General features: G+C 39.3%; 1 protein-coding gene across 2 annotated transcripts in view; it reads left to right on the top strand.

The window, feature by feature from the left end:
- Positions 1–15,102, top strand: part of MICU2 (mitochondrial calcium uptake 2) — a 134,499-nt gene that overhangs the window by 77,629 nt on the left and 41,768 nt on the right. The window lies entirely within an intron of this gene.

The following is a 15,102-nucleotide window of genomic DNA, read 5'->3' as shown; positions in this document are numbered from 1 at the left end:
AACACAGACAGGTATTGGTTTATACCTAAGAAGTACAGTTTTAAAATTCCTTGGCTTGCATTCAGTTATTTAAGAACTGATGAGGATCTGCAGACCACTGACGGATGATAGCAGGTGCCAGGAGTGCAGGTCAGACTCCTGCCAAAATCTAGCATGCATCCTAGCCTCATATTTTCAGTTGTTTGTAACTCTTTTGGTAATGATGGTTCTGTGCTTTTCCTTCGGCCAATGCTGAATTTTTATTGAATTAGTCATATGATTTATTCTTTTTTGACTAACCTTGATACAGACTACTATTTTTCTCCTGCTTGTTCTCATAAAAAATGTTACATTATGAGTTTTTTTAAAATGCCTAGGGTAGAAGCACAGAGTATCAATCACTTTGCTTCTAAGCAGTAGCAGCAGGCAAGGTGTGCAGCCTGCTTTGGTAGGTGAGAGGAGCTGTCCTTACTTGCCAAACAGCTGGCGTCTCCAGGGGCACTGTTGAGAAGTTCCATTGCTCCCTGTGTGGAAAACACTGGCACTGATTCCCTAAGTGAGAAACTGGCCAGGTTATGCTCTGTTTTTCACTCCCCTGCCTTGCACCTGCAGTAGGTTATAGCACCAGTTGTGCTCAGTAGCCTTCCTCATCTGCTGTGAAACAAAAGCAAATACTGAGTTCAAAGGCGTTTTTCCGTGTGTAAAACACACAGGTTCCTCTTGTTAGAGCCACCTGCTTGTATGGCAGTGCCTCCCTTGGGTTACCAGCTTTGTTACTGCAGAGGAGAATGCAGACAAGAGACAATTCTTAGTAATCAAATCAGTCATCCAGTGTTGTCCAGTCCCTCAGAGAGCTTAGGTCCTCACACACCATCATCCATTCTGCTGGCAAGCACCTGGTCATTCTGCTGGCTACATCTTTTTTTAAATATCTTTCCTCTCAGACCTGGAAAAGCCTGAAAGTGAAAGGATTTTACAGACGTAGCTAACAAAAAATACTAAAATTTTCTAACAAATCTTGCCTTGGTTGTTACCAGACAAAAAGTAGTTCAGCATTGCTGATAGGTACAAATCCATCCTACCTGGCTATTCTTGGTTTTTCTAGCTGCTTTTGTTCAGCTGATTAGTATACATAAAATGCCAGTGTCCAGCAACTTTGTTTACCAAGAGCTGCAATCATACTTGGCTTAATAAAAATTCTAAAATGGGCTCCTTGCATGGAATTTAAATAGAAGACATGGCCAAGACAGCTACCTTTTGATGTTTTTCAGTTTATTCCAGTTGTCTTTTAGGACTGATGTTTGAAGTCTTCAGAATGATGCAGCTCATTTTCCCAGGCGCCAGCCTTCTTTTCAAGTCTTGAATGCGTGTCCTTTGTGCCAGTATTTCTGGAACTACTGAGACAGTGAAATTTTGCTGCTGCATTGGTATTGGCAAGCTCATAGTCAGTCACGTATCCCACTAGGGAAACTGCCAGTTGCTGAACACAGAGGACTTTTCTCCCTTTCTGCTCCTCTCCAAATGTTGGGATTTTTTTTTTTTTCATTTTTGTTTCTTCTGGGGAAGGGGTGTAGTTGTGTTTGTGTGTCACTTACACCCTGACAATAGCATTTATTTCTTTTCTGTGAATTTGTTGGTGACATAGAATGTGAGAGCTTCCTTCTGCTTCACTGTCAGTTTCTTGGGAAAAACTGTAAAATCTAATGCTCAAAAGTTTCATCTGCTTCTCTGGCTTTCCTTGAATTGGCTAAGGAGAAACATTTTTTGCCAGCTGTATGGTGGTAAATGCAGTCTCTACTGCTGAAAAAGTGAGAGGGTCTTTTAAACCAGTATGGTCATTTTAAAAGTACACTGGGCAACATAAATTACTCTACACTTTCACTAGAAGAAAGCTGTCCATTGTTTGCTTTTCATTTGTACCAACTGTGAGAATTATAAAAAGCCCATTTAAAATTTGATTCATTTGTTGTTTCAATCTCTCTCCTCTGCAGCTAAAATAAATGTTCGCTTCAAGAGGACAGTTGCTATTCTTTATGTCCAGTATTTCTGTAGAGACGAGAAAGGAATATCTGCTTAGTCAAACCATTGTAAGAGCAACCATATTTATGTGCCACTGCTAATCTAAGTTAACATCTAATATCTCATAATGTGTTTTTATGGATTTGCATCCTCTATTAGTGAAACACTTCATGGCTTAGCACTTGTCTTTAACATTGCATAGCTAAGTGTTTCAAAATTTATCATATATGTTCTGTAAGTCAGCTCCTATTTCAGCAGTTTAAAATAAAACAAACTTAAAATATAGACTTCATACATTTTTTCATCCTCAATTTAACATAATTTTTAACCACTGGTTATATTGGAAAACAGTGACACAATATCTCCATTGCTTAAAAACTCGGCTGGTATCCCTACTCTAAAAGTAGTCACTGTCTGTATAAACCCTCTTTCTCTTATGCTCACATTTCCCATTTCCTAAAACAGCGAATTTTCTTCTTTTGAACCTTTGCTCTGCAATACATTATGGCTAATTAAACTACCTCTCAGCCCTGATCTTGTTAGATTAGCAAACCTGAGTTTATTTTTATCTCCTCTGTCTGGGTGAGGCCATCCATTCCACAGCTTCATGTAGGCATCTTTATTCCGTGCTTTTCTGAGTCTGATTTATCTGTGTAAAGCCAGCATCGTTCCCTGGCTCACAGCACAATCTGCTATCAATCACTGTGGTCTGAGGGATGGAACAAGGATGAAAGTCAGGAACTTCCTAAATTAAGGCTGTTGCTGAAATTTCTGAATGTCAGACTGCAGCTTTAGTTAAGGAGAAAAATGGTTCAAAGTGATGCTTGCTTGAGCAAAATGCTGAAATGCGTGTAGTCTGTGCTCCACTCGCAGTCACTACGTGCAGAACAGCTTCCAGCAGCAAAGGTGCTCTGGTCCTCTTTTGTACCTCCATGTGTCTGCCAAGCTGAGGATACTGGGGTAGAGCAAATTATTTTCTGCATCCTGAGGTGAGGAAATTTTTGACATAATCTTAGTATAGTGGTTAAAACAGAAAAAGAGAGATCTGGCAAAGGACAGCCTCTTAGGAGGTCATGTACAATCAAGGGCTTGATGCCCCCAGGTAAGGTACACTTCTGCTCAGGGAAAGGAAAAAATTGTTCATTTTCTCAGTCCAAAATTGCTCTTGGAGGAGAAATTAGTATTGTCAAAGAAGCTGAGAATGGCAGGAAAGAGACAACACAAAAAAAATTGGAAGTGGTGGACACAGAAGCCCAGTATACTGAAGGCTGCTGAAAGTTAAATGAGACACTAGTGGGAATTTTGATGTAAAGTGTACTTCTACATTTGGATTTGCCTTCTTAATTATATGTACTGAATAAATATTTCTGCTCTATTTCTGTCTTGACCTATTACAATGTTTCCTCTGGTGCTTAATGTGGTCAGAATTTTTCAGAACATCTGACTGTAAAATAAAAACCAGAGTAAAGCCAAATGTGTTTCAGAGGTTTGCTTCATCAGATTATTTGAATTCAGGGAGAGAAAAAGTTTTTTCTGAGGAAATAAGACAGTTCTAGAAAATAACAACTTGTTTTTTGAAAGAAACTCATGATCTTCTTTGTCTAGATTTTTTTTTTCTTTCTGAAAGATTTTTTTCTTTATTGTGTGAGGAGTTAGAAGTCAAAGGGTCAAGTGGTGGCTTATCTTTTCTTCTCTTATTCAGTCTGCAAGGTTCATTCTTTAGTGTAGAGGAGGTACTCTAGTTGGTGCCCAAGACTTTTTGTTTTTACTGCTATAGAAGGCTGATGAACATTGTCAATAATTTTTAAACGTACTATTAGCAGTATTAATTTTTTCCTGAGTTGCACATTTACCAAACTGTTTTGACCAGTGTAATAAGGTATTATTAACATCTGGTTTTAAGCTCTTCTATGATTTCTCTTAACTCTAGTTCTTTCCAGTCTTAGGAGAATTCTCAGACTTTTCATGATCCTGCTCCTCTTTCCATTACCACCTTGTCTACTGGATAAAGGCAATGTTTCAAATTAGTTTTATGTAACTGTCTTCACTTTGCTGTTCTGATAAACTTCTAAAACCTAACAGAATCTCTTCACTGAGCTTTTAGCATGGCAAAAATAGCTTAAAGCTTCCATAGCTTAAAAACCAGGAGCATTTTGTTATCATTTACATACCCTTGGAGCCCCTGCTGTAGAAAAGCTTTCCAAACATCTGTTAATTGCTATGTGGCAGATGTTAATGGTGTATAAACAAGTCAGACTCAGCAGGGGCTGTTACTGGTTTGCTTGGAGATTTTCTGTGTGCTAATAACAGAATGAGCTAATCTTAGAAGTGGAAAGAAACTCCAGGCTAATTTAAAGATAAAGGTGAGAATGATGTGGACCATCAACTGAAGGAGAGCAAGTCAGCCACTGAAAGGAACTCCAATTAAACAACAGATGAAAGAAGGAGAGAAAAAGAAGGAGAGATTGCAATAATGCTTGAACCTGGAGAGCTATGGAAATAGTGAAGTAGGTCTGTGGAGGATCAGTAAATGCTCAAAGCAGTAGACAGTGTCTTCTGTATGAAAATTCCTGATCATGGTTATTAGAATGTCCTTACCTTTCCACAATGGCAGTTGGAAAAAGTAATGTCATCGCTGGGATGTCATCTGCACTAAAATGGCCTTCCTAAAATTTTCATGTAAGGTTGCACTTCAGAGCCTTATAAAAGAAAAGGTTCCTTCTGGAAATTCTGCAATGACAGTATTATCTTAATTCAGCTCTGAATAGCAATTCCCTTTATCATTATCATCCTTGTCATCCCCAGGAATCTAAAACATCTGAAGTGCTACAATACTGCACCTATGCCAGAAGTCTCTTCCCTTAAAATAGAGGTTTTAATATTTTCTTTTTTTTTTCCTCTCCTTCCTTAAGCTGATTCACTAACAGTAATGAGGATTAGTTGCAATTATTCAGCTTCTGTTGAAAAAGAAAGTGATGCATTAGGTTCTGCTAGAGTAGGCCAATATCCAATAATTCAGTTCATCCTTTTAATGAAACTAATTGCAAAATTGATGTGTTTCTTTGGTGAGTGTTTATGAACCCTTGTCTTTCAACAGATGATGTCAGCAGAATTTGGGAAGGTGGAGAACAAACAGATAATATCATCAGTTGTAAAAAGACAAGGTTTTTGATGTAAAACTGTTGACTAGTAGCAACTGGACCCAAAACAACCTTGTGTGCTTTCTTTTGCTTATATTTGTCATATCTATTAGAAATTCCTCTTACTGACATTCAACACAGATGGTGAATAATTTACTAAAGCCTTTCCACATTTCCAGTTAAGAGAATTATTTCATCCCCTTTTTGTCCTCTAATACAAATGTATTTGTTGTTTCTTCAAGAAAAGCCTGCTGCAAAGGTGAATAGGAGGTGTAACTAGCCCAGTCACCCCATGCAGTAATTGAACACCATCTAGTGGGTGTTCACTTAATCCTTTCATTCCTAAATAGAATCTATACTGGTTATAATTTACAAAGTAATTGTTCTCTGAACTCAAAAACAACACCCTCGGACAGCTAGTCACTGTAAATCGCATGTTCATGAATGGGGCTTTTGTTCTGGAAGAGAAGCATAATAAGGGCTTGAATTTGAGGTGTTTATTGTGCTCTGGACAGTAAGACTAAATGTCCTGGGCCTTGAGCTTAAACACACATTTCACATTAATGAAATTACCAATATAGAATTGTTTCCTTTCAGTAAAATGCCCCAATTCACTGGTAAATCCAGTGCTTTCTACTCTCATGCCTCAACTAATAAGGCAGAAATGCTATATTGTAGGTTGTCAGTGGGAATTGAAGCCAGGCTGCAGCCTTCACTGCATGAGAATGCTGCTGCCCTTCTCATAAGCCAGGGAGCAAAAGCCAAAAACTGCCTATGAAACTTACCAACTATTGCATGTTTTTGGTGTTAGTGTATGTTACAAAAGCACATAAATTGATATTTTCTTTTTGGAAGGGTTGGTCAGGTGACTGTATTAAATTAGAGAGATGACTTGTATTCATAACCCTTCTAGAAACAAATGTCTGCAAGCATATGTTAGACCAAATTGAACATGGTCTTGGGCAACAGATCCTGACTGACCTTGCTTTGAGCTTTTTCCTCTTGTCATTGTGAGAAGATAAGAACATTCTAGTTACTGCAAGAACCTCCAGAGCTCCTTTCCAACTTCAGCTATTCTGTGAGTGAGGTAATTTCCCTTAATTGTGGGGGAACCCCACTTCAGGGGTTTTCCCACAAGCTTCTCAGAAACTTCTGAGACCATCTTTCACAGTCACCAAAAAGGTGCTATGTGTAATAAATTCCCTAGAATGCTACCACTGGGAAGGAAATAAGAACAATAAGATGTTCAAAAGGATGTGTTTGCTCTGTGGAGGGGATGTAAGGCAGCCCTGAAGGCCTCCATTTCTAGAGATTTGATGGAAGGACAAGGCACTAGGAGAGTGAATTATGATAACCACCATCATTAGAACAGTGCAGGAATAGAAATCAGACATCCTGCTGTTGAGATTTCCAGATTTTGCAATAGAGTATAGAAAAACATCAGCCACCTCTTTCTGTTTTTTGGCTTTTTTTTTTTTTCTTCTAAAGGTCTGACTAGGGAGTGATATAATATGATGAATGACAGTTTCCCAAACTGATATTTCTAGGAAAATTCCATTATACTTTTCTAATCAGCTGTCACCCCTTTGAGTATTTTTGGCAATATTTCTAAGACCTTTTACTGCATGTTGCTGTAGTAGAAATAAATCTTATTTTTTAAATACAAAAAATAACAAAAGAGAAAGCATTAATGATGGTGTAAATAATTTTGATATGTGATAGGGTGAAACAGGAAAACCAGTAAAAAAAAAAGTAAGCTTCTACATAAACTAGATCTAAGTACTATTTATATTTACAGTACTCTTGAGAATCCATGCAATTTATGTGAAATGTCAATGCTCCTGGTTGCTTACCCACTGCAGTAATTTAAATTGCCTAGATGCACTGATATGTCAGCTATTTACTGCTTGGACACAAGCACGATAAATGTCCTATATCTGAAGAGAATTACAGTCACCAGTGCATTTTTCATGCTGATACCATTAATAAATACAATTTTTTTCACTTAATATTTCCAGTTTTAATTTTAAAATTTAAAATTACTTCATTAGTAAATAATTAGATTCTTTTCTTTCTGTTCCACTAGGAATAAGCAATATCAACAGTATCCTAAAGTTTGTGCTTGGATGAATAAGTTTAAGAAGCAAACTATTTCACAAAAAAAGGAGTTGAATTCATTTCACCAATTTTTGATCTGCCCAGTGAATGAGGGAAAGGCTATGGATGTTGTCTACCTAGACTTTGACACTGTTTCCCTCAGCCTTCTCCTGGAGAAGCTGGTTGTTCATAGCTTGAGTGTGTGCTCTATTCACTGGGTAAAAAACTGTCTGGATGGCCAAGCCCAGAGAACGGTGCTGAATCGAGTTACATCCAGCTGGGGGCTGCTCACAAAGTGGTGCTCCCCAGGGGTCAGCATTTGGGCCAGCCCTGTTTAATATCTTTATTGAAGATCTGGATGAGGGGATCAAGTGCACTCTCAGTCAGTTTGCTGATGACACCAAGTTGGGCAGGAGTGTTGATTTGCTGGAGGGCAGGAAGGGCCTGCAGAGAGATCTGGACAGGCTGTATCAAAAGGCCAGGGCCAATTTCATGATGTTCAACAGTGCCAAGTGCTGGGTCCTGCACTGGGGTCACAACAACCCCAGGCAGTGCTGCAGGCTGGGGGCAGTGGCTGGGAAGCTGCCTGGTGGAAAAGGACCTGGGGGTGCTGGTCAGCAGCAGCTGAACATGATCCAGGTGTGCCCAGGTGGCCCAGAAGGCCGATGGCATCCTGGCCTGGATCAGCCAGGGTGTGGCCAGCAGGAGCAGGGCAGTGACCGTCCCCCTGTACTCAGCACTGCTGAGGCCACAGCTCCAATCCTGTGCTCAGTTCTGGGCCCCTCACTGCAAGAGAGACATTGAGGGGCTGGAGCGTGTCCAGGGAAGGGCAACGGAGCTGGGGAAGGGTCTGGAGCACAAGTCCTGTGAGGAGAAGCTGAGGGAGCTGGGGATGTTCAGCCTGGAGAAAAGGAGGCTCAGGGGGGACCTCATCACTCTCTGCAACTGCCTGAGAGGAGGGTGCAGCCAGGTGGGGGTCAGCCTCTTCTGCCAGGCAAAAAGTGACAGGACAAGAGGAAGTGGCCTCAAGTTGCACCAAGGAAGGTTGAGGCTGGGTACTAAGGAAAAATTCTTCAGCTAATGGGTGGTCAGACATTGGAACAGGCTGCCCAGAAAAGCAGTAAAATCACCTTCCCCAAAAGTGACCAGAAGACTTGTGGATGTGGCACTTGGGGACACAGTTTACTGGTGGACCTGGCAGTGCTGCATTAATGGCCGGACTCAATGATCTTGGAGGTCTTTACCAACCTCAGTGATTCCATTGTCTTTTCAAGCCAAATCATGGAATCATTGATAAAGGTTAAAAAGGATTTTTAAAATCATCAGATCCAACCATTAACCTAGCTCTGCGGAGTCCACCACTAAACCATGTCCCTAAGCAACACATTCACATGTCTTTTAAGTGCCTCCAGGTATGGTGTCTCCACAACTTCCCTGGCCAGCCTGTTCCAGTGCTTGACAACCCTTTCAGTCTAAACCACCCCTTGTGCAACTTGAGGCCATTTTCCAAACTAATTTTAGTATTTATACTATCTTTCAGATGTGTGAACATGTATTTGTGTGCACCTAAACTGGTGAGATAATGCATGAGCCCAAGTCTGTTGGGAGCAACAGGACAAAGTGGCTGACCCATGTGTTTATTTCTGGCATTGTTATCTGTAATTCTTTCATGTTGGAGTATTCAGTACATGTCAAAGAGTAATAAATCATACAGTTACTTCATATAATTTGACACAGTTTGAAATGATTTGCAGTTCGTGCTTAGGGGAAAAATTGCATCAGAGCAAAAAAAGTAGAAAAGATTGTCCTCTCTGACATGTCCTCTTTTTTCTTATTCCAGGGTTAGTAAGGTAGCTTTATCCTAATGATACATTCTCACACAACAGATAAATTCTCCACGTGGCACCTCAGTTGTTTGCCAGCAAGAGAACCCAATTTGTAATAAGCAATCTTTAATATTCTTGTGCTTAGTCTTTAACTGGTTGTGGGAGGGAGGGGTTTGCGTTTTGTAAGACGGACAGAGAAGATGTTCAGAATACATAGTGTAAAGGAAGTAGCTGAATGGAACAAAAGGAGTAGTTGCTACTGTGCTAATGGGGCCTTTATATTGAGCACATAACCTTAAATCAAGTTTTGCATAGTGAGATGAGAATCAGTTTCTGGATTTGTTAAAGATGTTGACCTTTCCTTCTTTCATTTTGATTTTGGGATGATTTGCACACATTTTCACTCTGAATCCAAATTAATCTCTGCTTATAATCAAGATGCAATTTGCTCAAGTTGTGTATGCAGTCAGATTTTTAACTGTGTCATTTCACTGTTGTTGTCCCTACCTCTCTTTATTTGTTCTTCTGTAATAATCTTCTCTAGCCATAAAGTGGATTGCAGAACCCTTAGGCCAGAGTCATGACTTCTAACACTCCCTAGGAGAGGAACAGAACAAGAGCCCTAGTGCTAGGAGGCTGTCATAATAGTTTACCTTCGTCTCATGTTCGTATCCTAACCTAGAATGTGCTCTGACACTGTAGTATTTAAAAACTAGGTGTTATTAACAATAGGAGATGATGACTTAAGGAGAGTGGTAATTCACAAATTATACCTTCTTTATTTCAGAGTTGGATCAAAGTTCCTTAATTGAGTCTTCTTGAAGGTGTAGTCTAGTTTATACCTTTTCTTTGCTAGATAAGACTGACTGCAATCTTAAACATTGTAACAGGAATTTTTGGGGGTTGTGGCTCTGCTTGCCTGCTCTATGTGGGAAGGACTATGATTTTGTGCAGAGTCAGGAAATGCCATCAATCCCAAAAGTCTGAAATGCATTGTGTTCTCTGTAAGTTGCAGGAATTGTTCTCCACCCTTCTGGTCTCAGAAATATGTATTATGGATACAGCTCCTTCCAGTTAATCTTAGTTGTCCTTTATAAGACTTTATTGCTGCAATTATGCAGCCATTCCATCTCTTGAACTGTAGTAAACTTTGTCCTTGCATCTGATTAAGTTCTTATTAAAACAGAGAATACATGCCCTTAGCACTGCTAACATTGGGCTGCTAGATAGAATGTTGGAAAAAACAGATTACAGATGTAACAAATACAGAAAGCAGTCACAGTGTGAATAATCTGGCTGCAAGCAGAAGGACTCACCTGCTCAACTCACATATTTAAAAGCTGAATGTCAGGTCAGAGGAAGTAATGGTAGCATTTCTTTAAAAGAAGGAAACAGATTAGTGTAAGACCTGGATTGGACACCTGTCTCAACCTGGAATAAATTGTCCTTTCTCTGTCTGTTTCTCTCCCTTGACTATAAAGGCAGCCTAAGGTCATTAGTCAGAATAAGTTTGCAGAAAGAGATAATATCTTTTATTAGACCAGTTGCTCTAAGTTGGAAAAATTCTACAAGCTTTTGGGCATATGAGCTCTTCCTCAGATCTGAAATAGGAGCAGCAGATTTCAGAGTTAATTATAAACCTTTTTCTGGGGATGTCCTCACACCATCATAGTTAGAGCAAAGCACCACAGTGATCACTAACTCAGATTTAGGCACTTAATTTTTAGACATCTAAATGAAGCCAGATGAACCAAGCATGAGGTGCTTATTTGGGAGTTTGAGAACTTGCATTTCACATGACAGATTTTTTTTCCAGATGCCCTCTCCAGTGCTGAGCTCTGCCTGCCCAGAGGCAGAGCCTCTCCTGCTGGGGAAATGCTCAGCTGCAGTTGTGCTCTCTGCTTGGCTTCTTGCTGCTGGTGTGTTTCACTGAAGTCTTAGCTCGCTTCACATGCTCCCTTTGCAGAGCTGCCCTTACAGGCCAGTGAGACTGCTCCAGTTGTTTGGGAGAAATGACTTTCTGTATCCTGTATGTCCTTGCAGTACAAGTCTTGTGGTAAGCTTGGAAGTTTGAACATATTTTCATCTTTTCCTTACCTGCAGCTCGGATACATTATTAGAAAGAGAGTGGATCTGGGAGTATGTCACTTTCCCTGGATAATATCTAATGAGAACGTGTTCCCCTGCTCTCCTTGCCATTCCCACAGACTCCTGCTACAGTTCCAGTGAGGACTGAGCTGTTTGCAAGCTCTGTAGTAGGTACCACAGCATCTGCTTTTACCCTGGTGGCTTTGGTTATTTTGGAACTCCTGGTGACTTGGTGCCTTTGGTCACTTGGTGCCTTTGGTCTCTTGGTGCCACTGGTCCTCTTAAAGAGACTTGGTCTCTTTAAGAGGTTTTGAAAACTTGCTTATCTTAATTTTTTTGTCTGTTTCAGTTTCCTAAAAGACTGTGTCATCCTTTGATGTTTCCTCCCTTTATCAGCATCCCACCCTTTTAACCCGGGGCTGCCTGACTCACTGAGAAACCTCCTGGTATTGACTTGCTCTGATGCAACTGCTCTTCTGAAATGGAGATTTGCCAGTGCTGGCCCCATCCCAGTGCTCTGTATTTCTTGTTTCCTCAGAGGAACAATTGCTTTAAATAAAGAAGGACAGATGCAAAGCTTGTTTTGTAAAGCATAGCAGAAGCTTCTATTATTGCAAATTGCCTTTTCCACTGGGCATACTTGAATTCAATTCAGGTGGTTCAATTTACTAATTCATGTGATTGAAATGACTTTTATCAATTATCTTTCAATGGAGCAATGCAGTAGCTCAGTAAAAGCTTTCTAGCTGAAGTAGATTCTTAATTCATTTAAACTGCACGCTCATTTATTATTCAGATATTGGTTTGCCAGGAGTGAGCATAGCAATCTGACCACTTGGTTTGTCATGCTCTCAAAAAGCCTAAACTTTTTTTGCTATCCTTCATTTATCTCCAATATCACCAATATTTCAAAAGGAGGCCCCAAAGAAATAATTACTAGCTTGAATTTTTGTCCTTTATTGGTTTCATTAGCAGTAAGTATTTTTTAAATGTATAGAAGAGCTTTAAAGAATGAGAACAAAAATAAGGTTGGTTAAAAAAGGCACACTTTGTTAATATAATATACTTGTCCAATATCATTAAAATTATCTAAGAGAGCTGAGAATGAAATACAAGCTATTGAATGTCAAAGATCTTCTATTTCAGGCTAATTTAAACAGAAATTTTAACATCATCTCCCCAAGGAAATCAACATACACAACTCTTATCTAACCCAACTCTCTGGTGCAGGATTCTCAGAGTTCAGCTTGCGTGAAAGCTGCTGGCAGCCAGTTAAAAGGAAAAAATGCAAATCCTCGTTCCCATGGCAGGCAAGGCTGCAGGGTGGGCTCTGCTGTAAAGGCCACAGCATGAGCTGCATACAGTGGGTGTGGTTTTTTTAAATGCCAAATTAGGACTGTGCTGAAAACCCATCCTGTTTTAAAGGTTTGTTTCACTCATCATTTTGGAGAATGAGAGTTTGTTTCAATTGTGAATATACTTCATGCTATTCTCATCCTAATTTTTCATAAAAAAGCAAATGGTTTTATAGTAGCTCAGTATGACCTTGAACCTGTAAGGCCAATATTCAGCAAAGATAGCAATGAATGCCTTCCAAAATTAAAAAGCTGGAAGGTCAGTTTTTCTTTTATTTTTGTAATTTTGTCTCTTTGAAGTGGAGCTAAAAAGAGATTTGGGTCAAACCATTCTAGTGACTTTACTGATGAAAAGGACAGGTGTTTGTTCTTCTAGGAAAGGATACCTATTTTATACTGTTCACATTTGAATTTCAGGCTGTGGAGAAAGATTGATTCAAAATTTAAATTAAATTTCCTTATTACAAAAATGAGGCAGTGTTGCAGACACGTAAAATCATGTTTTCTTGCAAACAGTAGCAACTAGTTTTACTTCGTTCTTTGATTATTGTTGTTAGAGTTGTTGATATTTGTGATTTTGCTCATTCTTTGAATCTAAACATCTTTTGTCAGATCTAAGCTGGTCCTTAGCTCTACAGGTGTAAAAGGGTGTTACTGTGTGTGCAAGTCCAACCTTGTTTAATTCAGCCCTTTCCTGACAGTAATCCTAACACTGATGTCAGGTCCATTCTACATCTTAGTGTAAAAAACCGATAGATGATGGAAATACTTCTGTTGTAAGAAATGTAAGTGACAAAATACCCGGGTTTGCTGAGGGCAAATGAAGATTGATGGAGCTGCTCTTGGCAGTGTTTTCTTAATTAGAGTTGTCAACTAACTTTCTTGGCTAACGGCACAGAACTTGTGTATTTATAAGCAGTCTTGGTATTCATACAACTAAAAAAGCTAAAATGCCTTTTTGTCCATGAAAAATGACTCTGTACCTCATTGTTCCATGGATATGCTGTAGGTGGCAAAAATTAGATGATTGCATCTGTAAAATATGTAGAGACCCTTGAAAATACTCACTGTCCTTTAAACCAGCATTCCAGCATAGTTGTGGCAGCTCTGTAGGGGAAAAAAAGTTGTTCTCATTTAATCAAGTTCAAAACAATAAAAAATTCCAAGTTTCTTTTTTTCATATCGAAGACTCTAACTGCTACAAACTGGTACTATGTCATTAATTTTCAAATTAGAAAGAGTCTAGCAAAGTAAAAGAATAAAACTAAAGAAAATTTTTACTTTTTAGATTAAATAGTCCCTAATAATTACATCTATTGCCTGTGGTCCTCAGAGAGATACTTAGATCCTGATGTATTTGTGGTCATGTGTGAGGAATGATAGCACCAATATTTAATTCATAGGAAGAAGGAGGCACTTTATTTCTTCAGTGTACAAGCTGTGTAAAAAAACTGTTCAAACCTTTGCAGTGCATCTTCTGCAGGAAGCGTTAACATTCTCCTAATTATTTTAGACAAGGTCTTAAAAGACCTTATTCCTCAGAGAGTTGTACATTTGATATTAATAGAACTTTCCTTGTTGATATTTAAAGGGTTCTCACTGTTAAGAAGTAAATAAATTGAGAAAATAAGCACCAAGAGCTAAATTAGCATTCAAGAAGTATGTTTCCTAGTGAAAACAGAGATTTGAGTCTTCACACAAAATGTTATATGGTGGCAGTACCAATAAAATATAACTGGATGTAATTCTTAGAAAATAATAAAATACTTATTGGAGGAAACTCATTCTACAGTTTAAATTATTATATTATTGTACTATTGTATTCTAATATCTTACACAAATCCCAGTATGAAAGATAACACTACTGTCCCTAGTGTCAGGGTGTTTTTTCCAAAAGATTCCTACTCTCCAGTACACATGCTTGCTGACATCTGCCCATGTGAGAAGAGCACCATTAAAAGACTTCATATTTATTGCTTTGTTGTGTTTACTGCTTTGAAAAGTAGAAATCTCTTTGTTTCTCTCTCAGTGTGTCTCTTCCCTTCCTGCCTTTTTTCCTGTCTTACTGAAAAGGAAAGGAAGACAGCAGCTGCCTCTCATCCAGTTGCTGCAAGGACTGATTCTCACCCACCTGGTGCTGCCTCTCACCACGTCCTGGGGTGATTATGGCTCTTCTCTCCCTCTTCTGCCACTCAGCAAAGACTTCTTTTGCCCTACCAGTCCTTTCTCCCATGCGAGGGTAGCACGAGCATCTCTGTATCATTGCTGTTACTGTCTTTTCACCTCTGAAAGAGGTCAGTCAACATGTCAGCATCTTAAATATCCTCCAGAGGGTGGCTGTGGCTGGATGCAGGAGGGCAGATGTTGATGGCTGCCACAGCCATTTCTGTGAGCTCTAGACAGTTGCCTAGAGCTCATAAGTGCTGGCTGGTGAAGAGTCCATACGTCTAAACAGGCTTCCCTTCCTTTTCTTAATTTTTATCAAGATCTGGTGAGGATATGTTGTTCCCCAAAACCATGTAGCTGAGGAGTTTCAGTGTTGTTGTACTGAATGCAACACAAAGAAGAGAAACACAGAAACACTCAATCAAGTGTACA

This window comes from Serinus canaria, chromosome 1 (genome assembly GCF_022539315.1).
Source record: "Serinus canaria isolate serCan28SL12 chromosome 1, serCan2020, whole genome shotgun sequence".
NCBI lineage: Eukaryota > Metazoa > Chordata > Aves > Passeriformes > Fringillidae > Serinus > Serinus canaria.
This window is presented reverse-complemented; position numbering and strand designations above follow the sequence as displayed.